Source organism: Papio anubis, chromosome 8, assembly GCF_008728515.1.
Source record: "Papio anubis isolate 15944 chromosome 8, Panubis1.0, whole genome shotgun sequence".
NCBI lineage: Eukaryota > Metazoa > Chordata > Mammalia > Primates > Cercopithecidae > Papio > Papio anubis.
This window is the reverse complement of record NC_044983.1, coordinates 120272018-120290264: the sequence shown is the minus strand read 5'-3', so window position 1 is coordinate 120290264 and position 18247 is coordinate 120272018. Positions and strand designations below refer to the sequence as shown.

General features: G+C 43.1%; 2 pseudogenes; both read right to left on the bottom strand.

Annotated features, from left to right (window-relative positions):
- Positions 1-3845: 3845 nt before the first annotated feature.
- On the bottom strand, positions 3846-4917 carry LOC116276405 (annotated as a pseudogene).
- LOC100997133 lies at positions 4917-5765 on the bottom strand (annotated as a pseudogene).
- Positions 5766-18247: the final 12482 nt, after the last annotated feature.

Here is an 18247-nt window from a genome sequence, read left to right as displayed (position 1 = left end):
AACTGTCCTTGGGTGGCCCAACCTCTATATGCCTCCCAGCAATATTTGTCTCCTGGTATTCATGCCCTTATATGATTTCCTCCTATCTGAATCGGGATCAGCCTGAGTAACCAATCAAATGTGGAGGAAGTGATGATCTATGACTATTGCCATGCGGCATAAGACTAGATCATCAAGGCATTTTCAGCTTTCTTCATGGTGTTTTGGATTGCTTGCTCTAAGGAAAGCCAGCTACCATGTCAGGAAAGCAGTCCATAGAGTTCCATCAAGGGCCAGCAGAAAGGCCCCGTTGGGCAGCACCAGTCAGCCATGTGAGTGAGCCACCTTGAAATTGGATCCTCCAGGATCTGCCAAGACTTCAGGGGACTGTAGCCAAGTTAGCATCTGAGGTGCAACCTAAAAGAGACCCTGAGCCAGAACTGCCCAACTGAAACCCTCCTAAACTCCTGATCTACAGACGCCTTGACCATTGTTTAGAACCACTAAGTTTTGGGGTGAGCAGTAATGCAGCAAGAGATAAATGATGCAATCCTATTGTCACGGAATTTACATTCTAGTGAAAGAGATGAAATAGAATTTGTTGTTGTTGTTTATTCAACACCACCAGGTACTGCTGTGTGCTGAGAATTCAGTGGCAAACAAGACACCAGACAAGAGTCCCTGCACCCACATTGTTTAAGTTTTAGTGATGGAAACAGGAGATAAAGCAAACAAGTAAATTATATAAAACACTAGCTCAGAAGTGCTAAGAATAAAGGAAAACTGAGCAAGTTGGATAAAAGTGTCCTTACTGCAAGTCAGATCTCCTATTTTGTACGAAGCGATTTTCTCCTTTATCTCAATTAGTACTCTACAATTTTTTTGAGGTTGGTAGTTTATTTCCATTTTACAGATGAGAAAATTGAAGACCACACAGTTGGTATTGAGCTCAGCCAGAGTGTAACCCAGGTCACTTGGACTCCAAAGTTAGTGCTCTTTGCTGAACACCAACCAGATTGATCATTTGAGATTTCAGTTGCAGCCCTCACCCTGGGGCTCACTCTTTGGCACAGCCCATACTTGGCATTAACTAGATGCTTGTAACACATTGGCAGAATGAAGGCACCAAAATGGCCTTCAGGCTGGAATGCCAGGCGCTGGCAGGGATGCCTAGGCCTCTACTTTCTCTAACTCTGGAAAATGCCAGGTTACATTAGGCCTACATAGAGGCCTTGCAGGCTGGGAATACACACCCAGGTCCCTAAACTAGCTGCCCTCATTGTCTATAAACAGCAATGCCCACTCCCTACAAGCGCCCTCTCTGCCTTTCTATGTCCACTTTATTTGCCCTACATTGAAGGAGCTACAGCTTTTCCAGTCAGGCTCAGCTCACCGCCCCTCCCTGAACATCCTCGAATCTGGGGTGCCTCTTGGCTCCTGTTATTTATTTATTCTTTTCTTCTTTTGCCTTCCTTTCTTGTGCCAAGACCACTAGATGGAGATAGACAAATACTTACTGAATGCTTACTATGTATACCAGGCACCATTCTAAGTGCCTTTCCTGCGTGATTTCATTGAATCCTCGTGACAACCCTTTGTGGAGGTCCATTATATTCCTGACAGAGCTTAAGACTCAAGGTCATTCAGCTACTAGGTGGCAGGGCTGGGATTCAAACCCACATCTTTTTGAGTTCAGACTTCATTTGTTAGCCAAGATCACACACTGAGCTGGAAGAACTTTGAAGACGGGTGATTTCCAAGATCATCTTGTCCATTTTTTTTTTTTTTTTTTTTTTGCCCCAGGGTAGGGCTGAAGCCAGGTTATCAGCAGAATATTGTAACTAGACATCTTCATTTAGTGCTAGAGAAAAGAAGGAAAAAAACCCATCCCTTCACAGCTCATTGCAGCATGTACAAGGATTTGTAGGTTCAATACTCACAAATGTCTGGCCCAAATCATTGATTTTCTAACTAAGTGCCTACTATGTGCTAAGCTTTATTGTGTGCTGTGATACACTTGGACTTGAGTTATCATGGAAGTACAGAGAGAAGCACCGAACAGACTGGCAAGTCAGGGATGCCCACCAGGTGATGCTAAGCTGGACTCTGGAAGTCTTAGAGGTGCCAGGCAGCAAGGAGGGCCATCCAGACAGATGGAACAACATGTGCAAAGTCAGGGGGTGTGGCTGAGGACAGCTTGCTCCAGCATATGGCTTGTTCAGCTTATGAGAAGTGGTAGGGAGGAGTGAATAAAGGGATTAAAACATGGGTAGGAGCCAGATCAGTGCCAAGGGAAGGAATTTGCTCTGTATCTGGAAACCAATGCAGAACGATTTAAGGGCAATGCACTGATATAATCAAATCTGCATAATAGATTATTTCATCAGCGTTATGGATGATGAATGGGAAAGACCAATTAAGGAGGATATTGCAATGGTTAGGCAAGAGATGATGAGCAGGGAAGACAGAGAGAAGTAGAAGAGATACATGGGAGAGATTTAGGAGTAGACTAGTCAAGACTTGGCAATTGCTTGGGCGTGGGGTGAGTGAAGAAGGAAAGCACTGAGGCTGATTCATCCAGCTTCTTGGCTTGGGTGTGTGGGTGGATGGAGGCACCATGAGTTGAAATGGGAATAACCAGGAGGAGGAGCAGGTCTAGGGGAGAGATATTGATATCTTAATATCCCCGGGCTCCTTAGGGCAACTCATATTTCAGATAGGAAAATAGAGCTCAAGAAGTTGATGTGATTTGGTGAAATGGACAATGAGCAGACGAGTGTTGAGTGCGACTCAAACGTAGATCTTACTATTTCTGAAACCATTTCCCCATGCCTAAGCAGATCTGTTTTGTAAGGAGCATAAGGAAGGCTCAGCACAGAATAATGTGGTAAAGCAAACACTGACCCAAGTCAATCTGCCACTTTAATATTCATTCATTCAACAAGATTTATTGAGCACATACCACATGCCATGCATGACGGATGCAATGGTGAAACACGTAGGCAAAGACCCCACCCACATTGAGCCTACAGTCCACTTAGAGAGGCAGGCAATACACAAATATACAAAGACCAGAGTGATGAAGGAAAACCATGCAAAGACCTGGGAAAAGAGGGTTCCCAGTAGAAGAAACTTAAAATTCGAAGGCCCTGATCAGGTAGGAATAAGCTTGGATATTCAAGAAATCGTAAGAAAGCCAGTGTGCTGAGAAAGGAGTATGTGTGGAGGAGAGTCATCTGAGATGAAATCAGAGGCAAAGGCCAGAGCCTATTGGACTTCTAAGATATGATCAGTACTTGGGATTTATTCCAAGTGTGATGGGAAAAACGTGAAAATTTGGAGCAGGGCTGCGGTGTTATTTATTTACTGAATTTATTAAAAAGATACTATTTCTTTCAAGACAATTAAATATCCATGTATAATTGTAAGAAATAGTGCAGAGAAAACCTGTGTACCTTTTACTCATTTTCTCCCAGTGGTAACATCTTGCCAAACTGTGTGTAGTACAGTATACCCAGGATATCTCTTTGCAGTTTTAAATTGTATTCTCCTAACATAATGATGGTAAACATCTTTTTTTGTGCATATTTACCATCTGTACATCTTCTGCAGTGAAATGTTTGCTCATGTCTTCTGCTCATTTTCTTTTTATTCACTTTATATTAAAAAGGGGTGCAAATACAATAAAATAAGGTTATGTCAAAGTTTAGTTTTTAAACCACAAACTTCTAGAGTTTGTTTTAAGGTTAATACATAAAATGCTAGCTTTTTAGTTACCTGAGAATCAGGAAATTCACATTAACGTAATTTCCTATACTGACAAAAAACTGTGGCTACCTATGGCTTTGGCAAGTTCCTAGGCGTCATTCAGCACAAAATTGCACTTTTCTTGATACGTATAAATTAAATAAAATGTACACAGCTGTCTGTTCTTGTGTTGCCTCAACTTATGTCTACAGTAATAGCATTTAAAGTTGTAGGAAATAGAATTTTGACCTTTTACAAAGCAAACATTCTGTTTCTTTAACTCAGAATTCTGGAAATGCAATCACGTTCTAGTATTGTGACTGCCAAAATATTTTTGTCATCGGACATTAATTTTTTTCAAGTGTGTGACTCTTACCAAGAAAATAATAAAAGAGTATCAGAAGTTTCCTGTGACTACCATAACAAAATGTCAGTATCCATGGGATTGTTCCTAATGGTTTGTGAGGATGCTTCGGCCTGATCGAGGTCCATCTAGTCTGAGGCTGTTTTTCAATTCCGTGCTTCTATCTGCCAGAAGGATCTTGTTCGGTAAAAAGGCCATCATAGGAGGCAATGGAGTTTCCAGGTGCCGTCCAAGGAATGAAAGTAGGCGCCTCCAGATGAAGCCACTTCCCATGAACCTAATTCCCGTAATCATCCAAAACACTCTAGAGTCTTCTTCAAGGAGGATTCCAAAATCATTCCAAAAGCAACTCCCATTAGTCCAAAGAGTGAAAGAGAGAAGATTCCCACGGTTAGCAGTAGATTCAATCTCATCATCACATTACGGTGGCTGTCCAGATTGATGAAAATAATACTACGTGAATCATCAATCAGTACCCTAAGCTCCCAAACTGCATTGGAGAGATCGTCTGCCAAGAGGTAGTAGTTTTCCAACAGCAGGTCCATCTCTTCTGTGTTAGGGACAAGCTGCCCCAGGACTCGCCCTGCAAGATGCAGCTGACCCTTACCCTGAATACTCTGCAGCTGCATTCCTGAATCCTTATCTAGGCGCTCCAGCAGGGCCACCAGACTTGCTTACAGCCCTCTGGGTGGCATGGGAGAGGTCACAAGAAACGTGGACAAACCTAAGTAACACTCTCTTGTAAATTCCCATTTTCACAAGATAATATATTGTAAGCCGGTCATGAGATGATATTTGGTAAAGTTAACCGACGAATAACCCCAGGGTCTCTCTCCCCCGTATAAAACCCTCATTTTGTAAGCTCAGGGCTGCCTCTTCTGACTGTGGCTGGGCAGCCCGGCAGGTTAATAAACTTCCTCGCCTGACCTTGGGTCTGTCTCTCGTCTTTTCTCTCGGCTACCCTTACATTCTGCATGGTGAATCCCAGGGCTGCTCTTTTCAAAGACACGTGGGGCACTCATTTTGATAGACAGAGCTCTTCCAGTAACTTTTCCTCATCCAGGATCTCCAAAATTGAGTCTTGGAAAAATTTAATATCTGTTTCTAACTCTGATAGACTTTTGTCATTCTGTAGTAACATATGCAGTTTGCTTCTGTCCACAGAAGAATGTTTGGAGTCCACCAAAGCTTCTAAGGTCTCAAGGATCAGTGTCTGCAAAACGTTACGTTTCCTCTAAAGTGTGTTGATCCGGTATTGCAGGGTGTTTCCATGGCACTAAACTCAAAAGGTAAAGGGTATGTAACAGGTTGACCCTCTCCGGACAACTGTGAAGGGAGTTCCCGGAACAGCCATTGCTCTGAGTTTGTTACCATCATCTAATATCAGGAGACACTCTGGAGTTATCACAGCTTTCAAATACTCCATTGTCATGATAAACCTATTGTTTTTGGTTGTGATACTCATTACATGCTGAAATCTCAAATCTCTGTCTTGAAGACTTAACTCTTGGTGTAAGTCCATTTTCTTCCTTTCAAAAGAAGTAACATTTCCCTATTTGTCAAATTTTGTTGCAGTAAATACTGGGGCTACGTTGGCTAAAGTGGCTTAAGAGACATCAGAAGTTCTAAACCAGTGCATTTCACCTGCCACATATAGCTGGCAGGCCCACACAGGTCAGATCCAAGGCCAGGGAAGTCCCACTGCATGGGGCAGGAGGCAGGGCAAGCTCTGCAGGCATTCATGGCGCTATAGCTAGGAGCAGGCGGCAGCCAGACCCCAGGCCTTCATGGCGGACTGTGGCAACTCAGTCTGCAGTGCTCGCCTAGCGCTCTTCTGCTCATTTTCTATGTTTTATTTTCTAAACAGTTTTTTCACTGTTCACTTTTGAGAATTTTTTATATATTCTAGACACAAGTCCTTAGTCAGATGTGTGGCTTGCAAATATTTTCTCCCAGTCTGTGACTAGCTTGCCTTTTCATCTTAACAGGGCTTCTGCTGAGCAAAAGCTTTTAATTTTGATGAGGTCTAATTGATTAATTTCACCTTTTATGGATTGTGCTTTTTGTGTCAAGTGTAGGAACACTTTGCCTAGCCCTGGAGCTAGATTTTCTCCTGTGTTTGTCTTGGAAAGGGGAAGAGTCAATTGACTAAAGCAATGTAGGGTATCTGGGCAGAACTGAGGGGTCACTAAGGGCAAAGGAATGGGAGAGGGAGAAGGCTTCAAGGTTATTTCTGGTCTCTGGAGAGGGCACTATGGGTAGCAACTCCTTCCCCTTCTAGCTTCAGTTACATGGGCAGAGCAGATGGTCCTCTTGGCAATATGACGGGAGGCTTAGGTTTCTTCCTCCCCCACAATACTCACGGACCCTGAATAAATTGTCTAGTCCTTTGATTCACTCAGAGCTTTATCCACAATCACATGTTTTCACTACATTGTCATGACTGACTTCTTACAACAGCTCTGTAGGGAGGACATATTATTATCCCCTTTTACAGAAGATACAACTGAGGCCAGAGAAGGAATGGGACTGAACATAAATCTCCTGATACGGAGAGGAATGATCGTTCTTCTCTACCAGCTGAATCTTGAATTCCGCCACCAGTTATTTCGTGAGGTCAATGGTTCTCAAAAGATGATCCACGGGCCCCTAGGGATCCCGAAGACCTTTTCAGAGGGTCCTCAAGGTCAAAGCTATTTCCCCAATAATGCAAAAACATTGCCTTTTCTCCATAAGTGAAAATTCTCCATTTTCACTTATGATGCCAAAGTAAAGACAGGTAAAAAAACTGCCTTAGCGTGAATTGAGGCAGTAGCACTGATTCTTCATCCCCTCAATCACTCACATGAGAGATAATAGCCAGTTTCACACTGATTTCTTAATAAATGGGAAGTCCACAAAAAGTATTTCTGCTGCATACCAAAATAAAATGGTTGTCTTGAGGAACAAGTACTTCTCCAATTATTTAAGTTGCAAGCGGAACTATTCCTCTTTTTTTTTTTTTTGCATGCAATACAAGTTTTACTTGAGATAAGGGCTGACAAACAATATTTATTTAGGTTTGGGTATTTGGCAGGCATTTTCTTAACAAATGAACAAAGTGAGCCTGTCACATCAAGGAACGCCACTGACTGTCACCAATGACAACATTTGAGCTTTCAAGTGAAAATTAGAATTTTTGAGAAAAAAATTTTATTTGCCACTATACACTTGATAGCTTTCCAATACTTAAAGATGTTTCTGAGGATATCAGTGGTCATATTCATACATGTGATTTTTTTTTGCTACTGCATAAATACATATGCTTCCAGACCAGGTGCGGTGGCTCACACCTGTAATCCCAACACATTGGGAGGCCGAGGTGGGTGGATCACAGGTCAGGACTTCAAGACCAGCCTGGCCAAGATGATGAAACCCCATCTCTACGGAAAATACAAAAAATTAACCTGGTGTGATGGTGGGTGCCTATAATCCCAGGTACTCGGGAGGCTGAGGCACGAGAATTGCTTGAACCCGGGAGGCTGAGGTTGCAGTGAGTTGAGATCGTGCCACTGCATTCTAGCCTGGGTGACAGAGCAAGACTCCTTCTCAAAAAAAAAAAAAAAAAAAAAAAAAAAGGAAACAACAGACACTGGGGAATTCAAGGCGAGACAGAGGGAGGCAGTAAGGATTGAAAAAAGCTACTTATTGGGTACAATGCTCACTACCTGGGTGACAAATTCATTTCTACTTCAAACCTCAGCATCATGCATAGGTACCTCATGCAATATACCTATGTAACAAACCTGCGTATGTACTCCATAATATAAAAGTTGAAAAAATTTCCTCCATTCTAATTTCTACTACTGCAAAGATCGATCTGTATGACCCGTGTAAACAAAAGCTCTTTTAGAGCCTCAGTAATTTTCACCAATGTGAGGGGACAAAAATGTTGCAGAACTCTTTGCTAAAGCACTGAAGTCTCCTATTAGCCACTGTGACCAAGTGAGGCATTATCCAGCATTAGCATACTTTCTCAGATTATTCACCCACCCTAGGCTTCCATGTGACCCTGAAATAAGGGACTTGACTTCCAAGTTTGGCCGAAGATGCTATCGGGGAATCCAGGATTCTGATTATGGTAACATACCCTTCCCACCTCTTTTTCCTGTTCTTCCTCCTAATGGAAAGAACATGGGCTATGAAGCAAGCAGACCTCGATCTCAGCCTCAGCCCTACATAAAGTAAGAATTAGTAATGCCTATCTTTCCTTAGCAGGATTGTTTTGAGGATTAAATAAAGTCATGAAGACAAATCTGTAAAGTGCTTACAAATGGAAGTTACGATCATTTTCTTTCTTTCTTTCTTTTTTTTAACTTTGAACCCGGAGAAACTAATGAAGTTATGATGATTTTCTAACAAAGGAAGTTCATTCACATTTATGGTCTATTGATGTGGTGTTTCAAAAAACATGTCCCAAAGAGGTCTTGCATGTAAAGATAATAGTGCTAGTGCAGTTTCAGCTTGCAAGGAGCTGTCAGTTGCAGAGTAAGATGAGAGTAAACATTCACATGACAGTGTAATGCAGTTGATCTTCAAACTCTTAACTGAAATTTCCCCCAAGCACCCACTCATGCTTCTTGCTGCCTGTGACTCCTTCCTCATTCAGATAACTGAACAAGTTGCCCCTGTGCCTCAGTGAAGGGATGATATAGAAGAATTAGAGAAAAAGTTTTCAAGTGTCTTGTTAAAAGTTTGTTGTCCCTGGCCAGGCGTGGTGGCCATTTCCACACCTGTAATCCCATGAACTTTGGGAGGCTGATGGTGGGTGGATCTACAAGGTGCAGGATGTTCAAGACCTTAGCATCTGGCCTAATGTGGTGAAACCAGCATGCTTCTCTACTGAAAAATAGCAAAAATGGTAGCTGATGCGTGCGTGGAATGCACCTGCTCAATCCCAGCTACTGGGGAGGCTTGCAGGCAGGAGAACCTTGCTTTGAACCTGGCCCGAGTCCCTGAGTAATTAAAGGGTGGAAGGAAGAGCCTCACAGGCTGCACTCGGTTGATACCAAATGGAACCAGCCCCAGATCTTCCCCTGTCACCAGTGAGGTAAATGCTCAAATAGATACAAGAGCAGGGAGCAGGAAGAGTATATAGGAAGTGACTGGTTCTTCTAGGTCTTCCTGGGCAGGAGCAAGTGGGAAGAAGGCCAGGGAAGGCTTAAGAAAAGACGTAACATTTGAACTGAGCATGGGTGCTGGGTCGATGATAATGAGTCATGGGTGTCTCCACAGAACTCAGAGGGTCCAATCCAGGAAGAAGCTGTTTCCTGGGAAAGAGGAGCATGTTAAGAAGGCATCACTATGAACCTGAAGTCCAGTGGGGATCCAGCAGACACCAGTCCTTCTGGAGAAAATGTTGGATGGCTTTGTTCAGAGCATAACGATTACCCCATATACCTGCATATCCTGCCATCGACAAACAGTGATTGATACTCCCTGCACTAGGATCTGGGATGGGTGAGGGGCTATGCAGCAGTAGAGGCTCCAATTTATGTATTGAGTATCTAATATATGTCAGGCACTGTGCTCAGCATTTATATTTATGTCAGAATTAGCCCATTTCATCCCACAATGTGGTATATTAATCCCCAATTTACAGATGAAAAGACTGAGGCTCAAGTTCCTACAACTAGTTAAAAGGTAGAAATGAGATTGGGACCCATGTTTATATTCTACCTTGATTTCCAGCTTGAGCAGCTTAGAGTTTTGTTGGGTAATTAAGGAATACATGCTTGAAAAAGCAAATAATAATACAAGAGGGTGCCTTTCTATTGTCCTCCACAGGTACTTGTGCTTATGAAGCAGCCTCATTGTCTGGGGTGATACCTGAGGTTCATTGTCTCATGCTCAAGGAAATCAAGGATGAAGACACACAAAGAGTGAGGTTAAAAACAGAGGTTTAACAGGCAAAAGAAAGAGAAGAGCTTCCTCCTGCAGAGAGAGGGGTCCCAAACAAGTTTCTGCTTCCACGGTGAAATGCAGGGGGTTTTATAGATGAGCTGGTTAGGGGTAGGTGTGCCATTTGCAGAGATCATGGATTTTTGGCTGTCCTCACCCTAATTTTTTACTATGCAGATGGATTCTTTGCCTGACAGGTGCTGTGTTGCTTGTTTCTTTACTGTACACGTGGTAACAAAGTAAAGGGAAGATGGAGCCTCCATATTGGACATGCCTGGCACCCAGGTAGCCCTTTTCTATTGGCACAGCTGCCAGCACTCACCCATGTAAGCGTCCATGTAGCTTATCTATGTTTGCAGCTCAATTTTTCAGGCTGCTCTTTGTTAGAAAAAAATAATTTTGGGGGCTGCTTTTGTTCAAAGGGAAACCTTGCCAAGGACTCTTTGACCCTCACTATCTGCCTAAATAATTTCTTTCTATCTCCTGTAACACTTTTATCTATCTGAAAGTCCCACCTCCAACTTGGATCCTAAGCCTGTCCACTTCTCTAAGTTTCCACTGTCATCTACCCCAAGGCACCCCAGCTCTCATCTGGATGAAGCACTGGGGTTGAGACTGAGTACAGGTAAAGTCTTGACAGAAAGAAGTGGGGTCCCCACAGTCAGGTTTTTTACAATCAGGGTGTAGTAGGCAGAGGTCCATGAGCTGTCTCCTGACATCTGCTTATCCTTCTGCTCTAATAGATTCTCTGGTTGGCAGCCGGGTAAATAGATGCCCAGAATAAAGGCTACATTTCCCAGCCAACTTTTCAGCTGCATGTGGTCTTGTGGCTGGGTTTGGACCAATTGGATTTGAGTGAAAGTGACAAAGGCAACTTTTGGCTCCAGCCCTTAAGGGAAAAGGGTCTGACTACCCTCCCCATACCCCCTCACCCCCATCCCTTCCACTGGCAGGAATGAGGACATTGAGGTGAGCTCTTTCAGACATTATAAATAAGGTGACACATGGGGAATGGCAAAACGAAAGTTTCATGTGAGAGAGAAATAAACTTGTTTTGTCTTTTGGAGTTTTTCTTATATGTGTATCTTAATAAATATAAGGGAAGAAAAATATTGAACAAATCGTCACTCAAGTATACTAAGTACAAATTATAATACATGCAATGAAAGAAACATGCATAGAGTTTTCCTGAGAATATAGCAAGGGAGGACTGGTTTCTAATTATCAGTCAAGGAAGGTTTCTCTGAGGAAGGGACATTTAAGCTGGGGTTTACTGGATGAGTAGAATTTAGTCAGATGAAATAGGCCAGGAAACAGTGCCTGTGAAGATTCTAAGGCCATAGAATTTGGTCACTGGTGGGACCCCAAGAAGGGCCCTATGAGCAGAGCTCCACAGCAAATTTTTAATCAGTTTTCAATTGCACAAGTGTCTCCCCAACTGATGGGTGCTTCAGCCTGGGCCCCCCAGAACCTAGACTTGAGACAGCAAAGCTCATTCCGGATACGTTGGAGGGATGAGTCAGGTACCTCTAGATGGATCTGGAGGACAGAGGTAAAACCAGAGAAGCTGAATCTGTAGTGGAGTCCCAGGATCAAGTGTGGGCCTGGGAAAGAGGGGAAAGCAGGGGGCTGGAATCAAAGAGACCCAGGAGTGGATCAGGAGGTGCAGAGCCAGGCAGGTGTGGAAGCTGCAGCTGGGAGGTTTCAGACATAACCAGGCTGGTTGTCTGGGGCTACTTTTTACTGGGGTTTTGGTGTGTGCAAGTGGCTCACAGTTTCCTTGCCATCTCTGATGTGTGTCAGGCACAGTGGCAAATGCTCTCCATGCGGAATCTTGCCTCATCCTCACACACTGAGTTTATGCAGTGGGTGTAATCTCCATTTTACAAATGAAGACACTGAGACTCAGAGAGGGCCAGAGTTGTCCAGAGTCACCAAGTGGGTGAAACCGGGCTGAAGGGGTGGAGCTTGTGGGTGGGGAAGGTTTGTGTGACCCCCTAATCCCTGACCCAAGGCCATATGGGGAAACACAACACATTCAACCTTTCCAGGGGACCGTGTGGGTGGGGATTGCATGCTTTTGGCCTGGTGGTGTCTCTTGCCCTCACACCACAACAATCATCAACACAGATGGACTTCTGTGACCAAATGTCATCCCCATCACCAAGTGAGCAATCAATTTGGCAGCAGAAACCAGTCAGGTATCCTCTGATTCAATTCTGACACTATTTACCTAGAGATGGCATCAGATCCCACAAGATGAGGGCTCAGTCTCTAAGAATGCCCCTGCCCCCTAGTTCAGACACCAGTCGTAAGTCCCAGCTTCTGCAGCTGCTGACTGACTGGCTTCAAGTTGGGGTTCCTGCATCCCCTCTTTGGGTTTGATTATTTGCTAGAGCAGCTCACAGAACTCAGTAAAACACTTAACGTTTACCAGTTTACTATAAATGACATCACAACGGATGCAGATGAAGAGATGTGTAGGGTTGAAGCGGCGTTGTTGTCTGGGGTGATATCTGAGCTTCACTGCCTCACGCCAAGGGAATGAAGGATGTGGACACACAGGAGTGAGTTTAAGAGTGGAGGTTTAATAGAGAGAAAGAGAAAAGCTCTTTCCCCTGCAGAGAGAGAGGGGCTCCCATGTGGATCTTCTGGCTTTGTGGTGAAATGCACAGGGTTTTATAGATAAGCTTAAGGAGGCGGTGTCTGATTTATGTAGGGCCCAAAAGATTGGTCAGACCAGGTGTGCCATTTACATGAAGAAGTTGGCCACCCCACCCTAATCTTTATTATGGCTATGGGCTCTCTACCTGGTCAACACAATGTTGTCTGTTCCTTACTGTACATGTGGTTGACAAAGAAAAGGGAAGATGAAGCCTCCATGTTGAACATGCCTGGCCACCAGGTGGCCTTTTCTTACTTGCACAGCTGCTGGCATTTACCCGTGCAAGCTTCTAGCTTGCTTTTCTATGTCTGCAGCTTTATTTTTTAGGCTGCTTTTTGTTAGAAAAGAAATGATTTAGGGTCTGCTTTTTGTTAAAAAGGAAGCCTTACCAAGGGCTCTATTACCCTCACTAACTGCCTAAATAATTTATTTTTAGCTCCTGTAGCAAAGCGAGGTGTGAGGGAAGGAGCTCGGAGCTGCCATGGTCTCCCAGTGAGCCACTCTCCAGGAGCCTCCATGTTCCTCTTGGGTTTCTAAGAAGGCTTCATTACATAGGCATGATTGATTAAACCATTAGCCATTGGTGGTCAACTTGACCTTCAGCCCTGCCTGCTCCCAGGAGATTGGGGGGGTGTGGCTGAGAGCCCAACCCTCTAATCATGCCTTGGTCTTTCCCTAAAGCTATCAGTCAACACTAGCATACAAAAAGACAGTACTTTGGAGATTCCAAGGATTTTAGGAGTTGTATGCTAGGAAAGGGGACCAAATAATATTTCACAGAATCACACCTGGCAAAAAAAGATGGCCCATCCACAGCACTGTTTAGTTTCATTGGTCAATGATTTTAAAAACTCTTAGAAGTACCAAAATTGTTAGAAATACCAAAATTGTTAGAAATAAATAATCAGTGCCATGAAGAATAGCCAGCACGGAGACAAAATATTTCTCAGCAAGGCAATCTTTACTTTCTGCAAAAAGGGTGCTCAGTCACAGATGGAACAATGGTGAGAGCACACCTGAACAAAGGAAAAGCAGACATATTTATCCCTTATGAATTTGGGTCATCTTTACTGCTCTGTCCTGCATCCATTGGCTGGAGTGGGACCTCACAGTCTTAAACCGATATCTGATTTGCTAGTAGTCTAAAACTTTCCTAAATAGGTAAGTGCAGGGAAGAACAAAGGATAGGAAGTTGCTTACAAAAGGTTTAAGGAAGCAATAACATTTCCAAATAAGGAAGGGGCATAAGCTATGAGCTGGAATGTGCCTGTGAGCATGTCCAACAGTTATACTGGATAGGGCTTAACAAAGAGTTATTAGCACAAAGCAAGGAGGCTTGGAGAAAGTTAGTCTTTATTATTTTTAACACTTATGATTTATTGTTTAACAAGAAGGGAAACTTTGAAGAGGAAACTTTTTACTTTCTACAATTCCCTCCTCTTTTACTTTATAGTTTTCCTCTTCAAACTTGCGTAACATGTCTTGGCTTAGTTGTTTTGATTAACTCCTGGATGTATGGGTACAACATAACCTAAGAAGAAGGAGTAGATTTATAGTTGTTAAAAAGGTAAGAATTGAGGCCACATTTTTTTTTCTTTTTTCTTCTTTTTCTTGTTGATGAAATGCCAGAGTAAAAGTGACAGTCAATTGAACTAGAGCATAAGTACTGCCCTAACTATTTGGCAGAGTGTCCAGTAAAGGTTCTCCATAATACCACCTTACATCAACTCAGGGATGAATAAGGGCAGACTGATGGGTCAGCTCTTGGAAGTGCTTGACTTCATCCTGTTAAGTCTCCAAAGAATGCCAAATATTTCCCCTTGTTGTTGGAGACATGAAGTAAAATTGGTTTTGGAAGATGGAGGCCGGATGGTCCTTGGGGGCTGACCCGCAGGGTGTTGAACTTCAGGGGAAATAGCAGAGAAAAAGCTTGGCACAATTCGTTATTCCAGGTAGTAGAATCTTGGAAAAGAGCTACCATGCACTCCATGTCCACTTGATCTGAGGACCATCCTAGTGGAAAGAGGACAAGCTGGGCCTCTGGCCTACCATGTGCACAAGCATAACAGTTGCCTTTGTTTAAAGTGCGAATGGAATATTTAATCCATTCTAACCAGGCATTTACACCTTTATACCCTGTTTCAATGGCTATGGTTTGCCTTAGGTCTCCTATTTCTATTACTGAGACCTTTTGTAATTTGGCATGAGGCAAGGCATAGTTTGATTTCATAGGTTTGGGAAAGGGACAGTTGTAGGAGGTGGAGGAGAGAGAACGAAGTGCATCTTAAGGAAGCCTATAGGATCCTTTCCAGTGTCCTCTGCTCCTAAACCATAGCAACACTCTAAAGTGGGGTTAGAGTTGCTAGTGGTAGGAATAGTAATGGATGAAAGCACTGGGTAAGGAAAGGAAAGGAAAAGACAGATAGACTAAGCTTTTCTTAGCTTTAATTTGGTAGGGCTTGATCCAGGAACAATGGCCCATGATTCTGATGATAATGGCATTTGCTTGACTCAGGTGTGATGTGTCCATCCCTTTTCCATTGTACAAATAGCAGTCTCAGTGGTTAGCAGCACAAGGTAGGGTCCTTCCCAGGCTGGCTCGAGTTTCCCTTCTTTCCACCCTTTGATGAGAATGTGATCCTCAGGCCAGTGCTGCTTTGCCGGAAATTCTAGGGGTGGTACCTGTGCTAAAAGATTTTTAGTTTTGAGGGAAAGGAAAGTGGAAGATAAATCAAGTATATAATTTCTGAGAAACTGATCTTTTGTTTTAAATGTGGGGATATCAGCAGTGGACTTTATAGTCCTTAGTGCCTTCTTTCCTTACACATCTTGCACATAAACTGTTCAATAATTTTACATTCAGGAGGCCTAATTACTTTTAAATTATACAACATTTCTTGCATAAATTCCCTTTTACAACTTCTATCACAGACAATTCTTCGACATGTCTCAATTTTCAGACTTGTAAACATCCCTTTCTTTAAACAACCAGTTAATTTATTTTAGGACAAGAATTTACCATATAACATTCTTTTTACATAAAGTTTCCGCTTTTTTTTTTTCCCCCAAAGATGATAATCATTCTTTAGAAAAGTGAACTTCCTTCATGTCTGTGGACTAGACTGCCTAAAGCCACAAAATTAGAAGTTAATGTGTTACACTGTTAACTTTTAGCAAACGTTACTTTTGTTGAAAACCTTGTAAGTTTGGGATTTTGATTATTCTTTGCTATTAATAAGACCTTGTTCAGTCCAAATCAACTTAGAATTGATATAGATGACTCCTTCCTGATTCTGTAAGTACTTTAAGGCTTGGTTGAAAGTAAAGAGCTTACACATTTGAGCAGACCAATTATTAGGCAATTTTCCTAACTCTACTTCTACAAGAGTCCCTATCACTTACTGAATACCCATTGTAGCTTTTTCCCTCAATCACCCCGGAGGAACCATCTATTGTCCTGTCCCGAAGGGAGTTCCTCCTAGGTCTGGACCTTTGTAGAGTAAGATTTAGATCCCCTGCTGGGTTAAGGAAATTATCAGTGGTTAATGTTAAGTCATCTTTTTTCTAACAGAATAGCCTCATACTTCAAGGTTCTTGAGTTAGTAAGCTATCTTTCTGCTTTTTTTTTTTTTTTTTTTTTTTGACTTAGGATAGTTTTGAGCTGGTGAGGTGTGCTCACAATGAGGTTTCCTTTAAAAGTTATTTTTCTACTTTATTCTGTTAGCAAAGCAGTTGCCACTACAGACTGAATACATTTGGGCCATCCGCGGGTTACTGGGTTAAGGATTTTTTATTAGGAAGGCAATGTATTGTCAGTGGCCTCAGTGCTTTCTGGCTACGTCCTTGTTTACACTGACAAAAAGGTGGAATGGTTGCTCAAGGAGGGTAAAGCTAGGACAGGGGCAGTTACTAACAGATGTTTTAAACTTTCCACCTGCTGGATTTCTGGTAATTGCCAAATGAGGGGGTTTGGCCCGTCTTGTGTGAGCTTTTTGTATAAGGGTTTTGTTTTTTGGGCATAAGAGTCTACCTTCCAACTAATCCTAAAATTTTCTAAGTTCTTGTTTAGTCTCTGGCAGAGGCAAGAATTGAGCTTTCAATCCGTTCAAGCTCAATTTTCCATTTACCTTTGCTAATTAAATGACTTGTTCAAATATTTGACTAAATAAATTTGGAGACTCCGTAAACCCTTGGGCTGAGACTATTGGTATTACTACTTTCGGTTGGAGTGAGGGTCTTCTCACTCTCAAATAGATCCTGGCTGTCCTCTGTTAACGGACAAGCCCAAAAGGCATCTTTTAAATCTATTACCGTAACAACAGGTTGGGTAGTTTGGACTATCTGATTAATAGCTCTAAGGTCTTGCACTAACTGGTGTGACTCATCTGGCTTCTGTACGGGCAGTATTGGAGTGTTAAAGGGTCACGGAGAAAACCTTCAATTATCAATTATAGGTTCAAAATTTACCCTGGCTTTTAAAGGAATAGGGTACACTGTTTTCTCTTTACTACTTCTCTCTCTCTGACTTCCTCTCCCAGTTTCTCTTTCCTCTCTGCTGGTCTTTCCCTTGCCTCTGCTAGCCACTTACGCTGCTGTTCTCCCCTGTCCTTCCCCTTCCCCTAGGGGAGGGACCAGCAGGAGTGGAGCTTAGCCTCTTTCTTCCCCCTAGAAGAAGGGAAAAGGGGACTTCTGAATATTTTTCTCACTATCACAGGTTTGTGTGAGGTTCTGAGAGACAGGACTAGCTGAATTTCCTAGACTGACTAAGAATTCCTGGCCTGGTGCGGTGGCTCAAGCCTATAATCCCAGCACTTTGGGAGGCCGAGGCGGGTGGATCATGAGGTCAGGAAATCGAGACCATCCTGGCTAACACAGTGAAACCCTGTCTCTACTAAAAAAAATACAAAAAACTAGCCAGGCGAGGTGGCGGGCACCTGTAGTCCCAGCTACTCGGGAGGCTGAGGCAGGAGAATGGCGTGAACCTGGGAGGCGGAGCTTGCAGTGAGCCGAGATCCGGCCACTGCACTCCAGCCTGGGCGACAGAGCAAGACTCCGTCTCAAAAAATAAAAAGAAAAATAAATTAAAAAAAAAAAAAAAAGAATTCCTAAGCTTAGCTGGGGAAGGTGACCGCACCCACCTTTAAAACATGGGGCTTGTAACTCAGCTCACACCTGACCAATCAGGTAGTAAAGAGAACTCACTAAAATACCAATTAGGTTAAAAGCAGGAGGTAAAGAAATAGTCAATCATCTATCGCCTGAGAGCACAGGGGGAGGGACGGTGATTGGGATATAAATGCAGGCATTCGAGCCAGCAGTGGCAAACTACTTTGGTTCTCCTCCAGTTGAATGGGAGCTCTGTTTTCATTCTATTAAATCTTGCAACTGCACACTCTTCTGGTCCATGTTTGTTCCGGCTCGAGCTCAGCTTTTGCTTGCCGTCCACCACTGTTAAATGCTGCCGTCGCAGACCCGCCATAGACTTCACCCCTCCCGATCTGGCAGGGTTTCTGCTGTGTTTCTGACTGGTGAGGTGCCCATTGCCGCTCCCG